The sequence below is a fragment of the Platalea leucorodia genome (assembly GCF_965183815.1).
Source record: "Platalea leucorodia genome assembly, chromosome: Z".
Classification (NCBI taxonomy): Eukaryota; Metazoa; Chordata; class Aves; order Pelecaniformes; family Threskiornithidae; genus Platalea; species Platalea leucorodia.
The window spans coordinates 60,110,039-60,119,110 of record NC_138858.1 but is presented as its reverse complement, the minus strand read 5'-3'; positions in this window follow the sequence as shown (position 1 = coordinate 60,119,110).

Below are 9,072 nucleotides of genomic sequence, written 5' to 3'. Positions count from 1 at the left end.
GAAGTTTTACAGTATATTTTATAAGGCATAGAGTAGTTCTGTTACATTTTTAATCATAATTTGAAAATCACTATGCTTAAAATACATTATTTTAATACATCACTCAATAAAAATAGCATTATCTCTTAGAGAAAGGTAACTTCAGCTGTTCTCAACTGAGGACAATAAGATAATTTTGTAAAAGTAAAATGTATCTTGTCTAAATGTAATGAAAATTATTTTCTCTCCTCATCCTTCATACCTGAAATATATTTGAAAGACTTGTTCCTGGTATTCATCCATTCACTGTTCTGGAGCAAATTCTGGAGCGAACTTGGAGAACTCATTCTCCTGGTCTATTAGTTGCTGCATCCTATTTGATTTCTTCCTTGGCAGCTTGAAAAAACTGCTTTCTTTCACTTGAATACTTACTTCCTGCCACTTTCAGCAAAAGTTAGCATCATCATTGGTTTTGGGCACTGATCTAAAGTTGTAGCAACCTGTCAGACACTCCATTTGTTAACAAACCTGAAATCAGAATTGACAGTATGCTTAAGAACTGAGACTCCATACAAAAGAAAAAGGAGACATTGAGAGCCTTACAGTTGCATCCGGGGATCATCGGAGGGTTTGGTGCTCTTCATTCCTCCCTCCAGGTCCTGGTGAACCCCTTGAAATAGGGAGCCTGGGGCTTGACACTTAGTGCTGCCTCCCTGTGGCCAAGAAAACGACTAAGGATGATCCCTAAAATGTCTAAGCTATTATACACCAGAATAACAGGAAATCAAGGACTTTTTTTTAATTTAAAAAAAAAAAAATGTTTATTCTCATAGAGAATTAAACTGTATTTAATTAAAGGAAAGGAAGGAAAGGACTCATGCAAGGAAACCTTGGATACCAAATAACAAACATAAATTGCTTAACATTAAAGTGACTCAAATAAAGTATTAGCAAACATGCATTGTAATTTTCCCACAAACTTTGGTTGATCTGCAAAGTGGAGCTCTGTATACACATCCCTTTTTAGGGATTCAACTTCCTTTCAGAAGGGTTAAGTCACCAGTGACATTAATTCCTGGCTATTCACTATTTCCTGATGCTGCAGTGGCCTAAAAGAGACAAGCAGTGCTGAAATTCATAGAGTTTGGTTGTCCCTTGTGTGGCTGAGGAGCCCAAACTCTTTTCAGGACCTCTGACTGTGGGAAGGCAAATGTTGCCTCTCGGTTTGCTGCAAGCACTTTTCACTTGCAGCTGCTCTGACTCAGACTCCCTAAAGTGTCACGTCTGTCCACATTCAACCCAGTATGACAAACCAGTATTACACTCACATATGCAAATGGAAATCTGGTGCATTAATTTCTCCTCATCTCTGCCTCAAACATCAGTAGTTATGTCTAGGACTTACATGTTGGAGCAATCTCTTCCTGGTCAGCAGCTGGTCCCCTAACTGATGTTTTAGTCCAGCCCAAGGATTGCACAGATTGTGGGTAGGCTCTGCGGTGTCCTCTGGAATCCAGCATCCCCAGACTTCCTGTTAGTTCGGTGTTTAGGCATTAATAGTAAAGTAAGTCCTCATTCAGAATAAAAATGACCCTTTCTTATTCTCATATTTCATTATTTATCTATGTATAACTACACTGGTTAGACGTACAACAGAATCTACTTTAGTACAGGAAGACCAAGACAACCATCTAATTTATGTTACATGATAAGATGGGACATACCTTGCCCTAGTTCAGAAAAGACACCTTACTTAAAAACTGACTTTTAAATAAAGTTGTTACATCCTTTTATTACTCCTTCATAAGAAAAATAAAAGGAAAGCTTCTGCTCTCATTTTTTTTGAATGAAAGATCAGAAGTGGTTAGACTAGCAAAGAGTTTTTGATTTGTCCTACCTGATACAAAGTTTGTGGCAGTTGGTAGTGGACACTACATCTTATAGCTGTAAAATGAAGATGTTGCTGCTTCTTGTCTGCTATACCTTGTCTGCCTCACCTGCTTAGTTTCTAAGGTCTTGGTCTGTTATTATACTTATGTTGAACCATTTATGTTGAACCATACACAGTAAATCCTTGATTCTACCTGGGCACCTTTATCTTTCTTGTTAGAAACATTTTGTAGGTAAAGAATAAAACCAAATACAAGTGGTTGGGAAGGAAACAAACCAGCTATGTACAAAACAGAGCACATACATAGCTGTATCACAGCAAGCCAGATTGCTGACATGCATGTTACAAACTGGAGTAAAGCATATCCTCAGACAGAATTTAAAATTTACTCCTGCCAGATAAATGGTTCCTTCAACCTTTTGGTCTGCCAAGCACTAAATTCCTGCCCAGTCTTCCTTGAGAAATAACTATTGAATTCTAGATAATTCTTGCAGTTCACTGATCCAGCTTTGTAACAGGTTATTCAAAGCAAATCAATTCAGAATTAGTTTCTCTTGGAGAATGAAGTAAATTGAAACCTGCAGAAAGCACCCTCCAAAGACTGGTCTTTCTCCTCAATACATCATCTCATATCTCCTAACCTCAAAGCAATTCCCCTTCGTTCAGAATAATCTTTAAAAAATATTCCCTTCCAAAACAATCACAAATTTAAGTTAATAGGTCCCAAGTTCATCCTCCTTTTTTTCTCCTTATTACTAGCCCAGGTCTCCAAAGACAAATAACTTTTCTCTAATCATAGCAGAAAAAGTTGCCGCCTTGTGCATATGCACTGCAATACAGTCCTTAATTACATAATCAGAAAGCATTTTTCCCAAAGGACCCTGCTTCTTTCAGCATACCAGATGGAGCACACTTGAGGAATGAACTAGGGATACATAGTGATTAAAGATCTATATGCTTTATTACAAGATTAAAAGGAAAAAGAAAGGGAAATAAAATTGAACAATACTCTACAGAAAGAGATTCTACTCCAGGCTCTGCCACTGAGTTTCCAGGTGATGCTAAACAAATCTTTTAATTCAAAATTTGTCCAGTTTGTCATTTGCTATATATTTCTCATTTTCTGATTGATGAAATTAAGATTCTGGCTCTGATCTGTAAAAGTTCTTACAACATAACAATGAATAAAACAACACATACTTAGAACAGGTGAAATGCTTCAACAACTTGAAAAATTATTTCTAGCTCTTTTAACAGAAGTAAACTTACTAAAATTACTAACATTGTCATCTCTCACAGTCTCAGTACCTTATCTGTAAAATGGGAATAAGAATTTCTGGTGTTTCTGTGAAAATTGATTTGGTTTTATTCATTTGAAGGTCTAAGCTACTATTGGCATGGGTGGCTTGGAAGAAAGTTAAGAGGAAAGTCACCATTGTTTCTGTAGAAAAACATTTGAATTTGGGAATAAGGCCTAAATCATGCAAATATGTGAAGAAAACAGTACATTGAAAATTTATTTATTAGTTGAGTTTCTTCACCCTGCAGTAAGCAAAGAAAGTCCTGTGGAAAAACCATTATATATTCAGTAATAATGACAATACCATTATGTTTGTACACATGTGAATTAAATTAAGGTTGTGCAGAAAACCTGTATGATATTTTCCAACATTTAAGCACTTGATCTTTTATTGTAACTTCAGCTATTTTTAACTTCTTTGTATGCCATGTGGACACACACATACACAAGCAGCGAGAGAAGCAAGAGTCAGAAAACTTCTGTTTGAAATGTTGCTTAAATAAATATTGAGAATCAGTTCTCAACTATGTTATTGAAAAGGTTTTAAGATTAAAAAAAAGGTGTGTAAACCCAGACCATTGTTACTTTAAGCAAATGCAAAACAGCAAAAAAGGGAAAACCAAACTTCTGATCATGAAGAAGGCCAAAAAAACCCCTTGTGGTTACTAACATTAAAGATTACTTGGAACAGATGCTATCGAATGCATGTGAAGATTTATGTCTGTCTTAAACACAGACTTATATCAAACAAGAACCTTTAAGCAAATGAATTTATTTTTGAAGATATCAAGGAATTCAATTGCCTAGTGAAACCTGATTTTTACTTTAATACAAAACAAAGAATAAATACAAAAAAAAGAATAATGTTTAACACAGCATGTAGTTGAATTTTCAATATTGCATACTGCCATTAAATATGTAATTGTAATTTTTAAGCTGAATGAGTGCTCCTCCTCTTGGTACGCTGAAGCATCTAACCTGCTGAATATCTGCTGTTGAACACATGCAATGAAAGTGGTTCGCAAGTCCTTTGTATGAAAGTAGTTTGCAAGTTCTTCGTATGTTGCAAGTCATCATTTACATACATCTACATCACAGTGAGCCAGAACTCTGTGGTCTGTCAAATTTCGCTTAGTACTGCTAAGTAACACATAATTTATTGACATGAACAGGTGTTGTGTCTGCCTGCATACTTCCACAGGGAATGGCTTTCCAGTAGCCTGGTACAGTTACCTGAGTTTTCCAGACAAACTGGAATTCCATTACCATAAATTACAATGCTTCAAGATCTTAGCTGAGCAGAGACATCAGACATAGGTTAAATCCAGTTGACCTCTGTGGGAATTAAGCACATGATTAAGTGCTTCGATAAGTTTGTTTGTTTGTTTGTTTGTTTGTTTGTTTGTTTGTTTGTTTGTTTGAAATAAGCATCAGTATTAATGTGTAGTAAGAGTATTGCAAGGCAGAGCTGTGAGTAGTGCAGTTATTCAGAAGTTAAATATGTACACTGCTTGTAAATAAACTGTTTCTCCTCTTAGTACACTGTGTTGAGAACGTAGAAGAATCTGTCTCAACTAGAGCTCCTTAAGAGGGAATTAAGTACATTGTAATGAGATATAAAATCATCACGCCTAGATTGCTCCTTCACATCAAATCTAGATTTGAAATGAAAATATTATTATCTGCTGCCTGTTTGAGCTTACATCTATGTAAAATGAGCTTGGTTGCCCAGATGCATTCACCTTAAAAAATATCTCTCACAAATATAAGACAATGACTTACACAACTGCCCTGTTTGCATATGCCTGAGTGACTACATCTAGGTCAGTCTGCCACATTATTCCCAAAGGTTTATTTAGGCTACACTGCTTCACCTATATACATATAACATTCCCACTTGACAAGATATCAATATATCTCCTCTATTACCTATCCTAATAAACCACAGAGGGACCGCTAAATCAAGATTTAAGACATGAAGAAGGTATGATCTAAGGCAAAGCTTACCAGATTTTCTCTAAGTAAGTTTGCAATTCTGTTCTGGGCCTCTTCTCACTACGAACTCATCAGCACCTTTCTCATCTATCATGTAGGGTTTTTTTAAGCTCTGTCTGCCATTTACTTTCAATGTCCACACAAAGCTCATTGAGCCAGTATGGTGCACCAACCTGTGATGTACAAGGCAGAGGTAGAGAAGACACAGCTTTTATCAAGTAGAACTTCAAAAGCCATCTAGTCAAGCACAAGAGAGGCAGCTACTGAATCTGCAACAACCTGGTCAGAATAAAAGAGTAAGTTGTTGCCCAAGTAGTTTTGAGTTGTTAAATGGCAGTTTGAGCCCACATCCATTATTTTTAAAAAAGTACAGGTATACAGGCTGATACCCTCAACTTCTGTATCCATAAATTTCTGGGTGCAGGAGGTTACATTCCCGAGCCAGTTGTTGGAGCTGATGCTATGTTCAATTCAGCAACCTGCATTTTCTGGGCTTTTTTTGCAATCCAGAAGCAGGCAACACTAACCTTCAAGGAACAAGCAGCACAGCAGTTCAGTACTGCACAGTTAACTTAATTATAATAAAGGTCTGTGGCACCACCTGAAATATTTAGTGTAAGAGCCACAGAATTCAGGACACACATCAGCTTCAACACTGCCAGGCCATAGACAAGAAATCCAATGACTAACACAAGGAGCCTCCTGTCACAATCAAAAGAAGAAGAGAGTGAAATGACAGCAGTGTCTCAGCAGAAGTGATTCATGCATATTTACATTAAGCCTACTGGCTGTAAACAACACTGATGTGTATCAGTATCAGAACTCCAGTAGCTGTCTCTTGTGATAAGCTAGCACCTGTTTCAAACATGGGACAACTACAACATTGTGAGAAGCACTGCCTTACCTCTGTTGCTCTGGTGCCTAACAGTGTTCTGTACGATCATCAAAGCTATTAGAAATTCATTGGGTTCTTAACTTCTGCCAGGTGACCATGAACTAGGCATGCAGGCATCTCCATACACATCAGCTTTGCCTTCCGCACTGACAGGATTATCATCATCTGCTGCACACTTTGTCATTCACATGAGGAACGGCAAACCCATCCAACCTGGTGGCTTACAGGTTCATACATTGTTTCTGGACAGTGATCCTCCTCAGGAAGGCATCTTATAGGAAGGATATGTCTCCTTGCCAGAACTTACTACACAATAGAAAAGGGTGGATTTGTTTAAAAAGGAAGGAAGGCAGAGGAAGAGGGAGGGAGGGAGGGAGGAAGAGAGGGGGAAGGTGACCAGTGATAGGACATGAGGAAATGGTATGAAGCCGTGTCAGGGGAAGTTCAGATTGGACATCAGGAAAAGGTTCTTCACTGAGAGGGTGGTTGGTCACTGGAACAGGCTGCCCAGGGAAGCGGTCATGGCATCAAGCCTGTCAGAGTTCAAGGAGTGTCTGGATGACGCTCTTAATCACACGGTTTAGTTTTAGGTAGTCCTGTGAGGAGCACAGAGTTGGACATGACAATCCTTATGGGTCCCTTCCAACTCAAGATATTCTATGATTCTATGACATTTTCATAGTCCAGCAAAATGCAATCATTTGCTTCATGTATCTAGTACGTCCTAATGCCACCTGTGAATGATACCTACTGCAAGGAGGTTCACCTTTCCCTTTCATGGCTTCTACAAGGCAAGACCCTCCATTCTACTTCATATTCTTCCAAGTGATCTGGACACAGTCTCTCTTCCTTGAGAAGCTAACAGCAGGATGAGTTACATAAAGGGTAGCATTTACATGTCACAGAAACAAAGAAAATTAGGGCCTTTTCAAGACAGAAAGACCGTATGTTGTAATGTGCAACTATTTTGTTGCTTTGTCAAGTGCCAAAACTGTACATAAATTCATAATAAAAGGTGAAGAAATATGTTGGCACTACTGCATCGGTGTTCCATTGGTAGCTGTTTATTCAGTGAAGAATACTTCCCTCTTACATTACTAGGATCAGCTCATGGAGCTTGCCTGCTGTGAAGACCAAGTCCTTCTTCACAGCAGTTTCACTGCATGACTGGAGGAGTTCACTTCCGTGTTACACTGGAGGAGTTCACTTTCATGTTACACTGGTCAAGTGACTTGGAAAAAAAACCCATAAAAAATCCCAAACGAAACATGTTTCTTAAGTGCTTGGCTGATAAGGAAGAGGAAGCCTGGCTGATTAGAGATCAGTTTGGGAGCTGCCGCTGATGAGTCCATGCTGGCTGATCACAGACAGGTAAAAAAAAAAACCAAAAACATAACCAAAACCAGGCTTGGGCTACCAGCTAGCTCAGCCAAGGAGCTAGTAGTAGAGTGTTAGGGAATATATTCTGGAAGGAATATTTCACTACTATTTGGCAGCAACCCCAACAAGGTGGGCTCTGGTTGGTAACGTCAGCAGATGGATGCTCTGTCAGTGTTGATAGGATACCTGCAGCCACGCAACTGTGCCAGACGTATCAATGACATTACCCAGAAGTATCCTTGGGATAAAACCTTGCAAGCCCTTCTGTTTTCATCATTGTTGGTAACAGAATACCACTTCTTCCATTAAGAACATAGAGGCTGAATGTTGGCTTTCCCTATATATTTCAGGTCTTTCTGCATTAGGCAAGAGAAAGTGCCATCTTCTTCCCACAACCACCAACACTTGTGAAAGTCTTGCTGTAGTCAGTAGCTCATTTTGTAAACTTCAAGCTGGTACAAGGAATTAGAAAATACAACTTTGCCATGTCAGTAAAGTTCTTACAGCATACATATTTCATCCCTATGACCTCTTCCTGAGATCAAATAACACCTTAGGTACTAGATTCCTGATTGCTAGCTAGGGAGAAGAGAGACATATGTATACCTTGGAGGCCTTGCATATGCTGCAGATTTTTTTACGGGGATGTTGTATTTCAGTGCATGGTCACAGAGTCCCTGGCAAGTCTGCCATGCAGATTTCTAGAATACATGTCAACAAGATACAATTTTGAAGGGTGCAAAGGACATTATTGGCACAAGCAACAATGGTCAAAATAGGTCTGTCTATTATCAACCTCAAATGGTCAAGCATGTGCTCTCTTCCTTCCACTGTTAGAGTTGCAGCTTCACTCTGAAGCATAGACAAGCTTATATTGCTTCCTCTACACACAAGACTGTAGTCCACTGTCAGTCTGATACTTTAAATGAACAATATTACCCAAACTAAATATTCAAATTGAATCCTGAAAATATCAAACTATTATCACCTTGTCATTTAACTAGAAACAGCTTTAAGAAGCTGTATATTTAACTTTGCTCAATAAAACACATTCACCGTAGCCTTGTCTTGCTTTTACTCACTGCGGAATGGCATGTATGCTACCCAAAACTGAACTTTCTCTTTGCTGTGAGAAAAGAAACAAAACGACAATCCTAAATGTTTCAACAGGATTTTGCTCTAAAATTTCATATTCAAGGCAAGTCTCACACTTTGGCATAAGGAGTGTTGAGCACAGTTACTTTACTACAGAGACCATTAACACCCCTCGCACTCAAAAGCACAACTGAGGTGACAGAACAGTGACAACTGCAACATTACCCAGCTAGATGGCCTGAATCTTCAGTCCTAAAATTTCCCTTTTCTGGAAGAACTGCTTGGTTAAAGTCTTAGATTATAAATCAGAGGGCGAAAAAAAACCAAAACGAAACCTTTGCGACTTGCAATTTTTAATCTGAATTTTGGCCTTTTATGATTTTAGAAAGAAGACAAAACTGAATCTAACATGGCAATTTTTTTTTCATTTAAATGTGAAACTTCACAAATAATTTTGTTTGTGGTTTGAGTTATGGTATCTAGCCATGCAAATGGGCAGAACAGTATCTACAGTGTTATAAATTGAAGAAAATATTT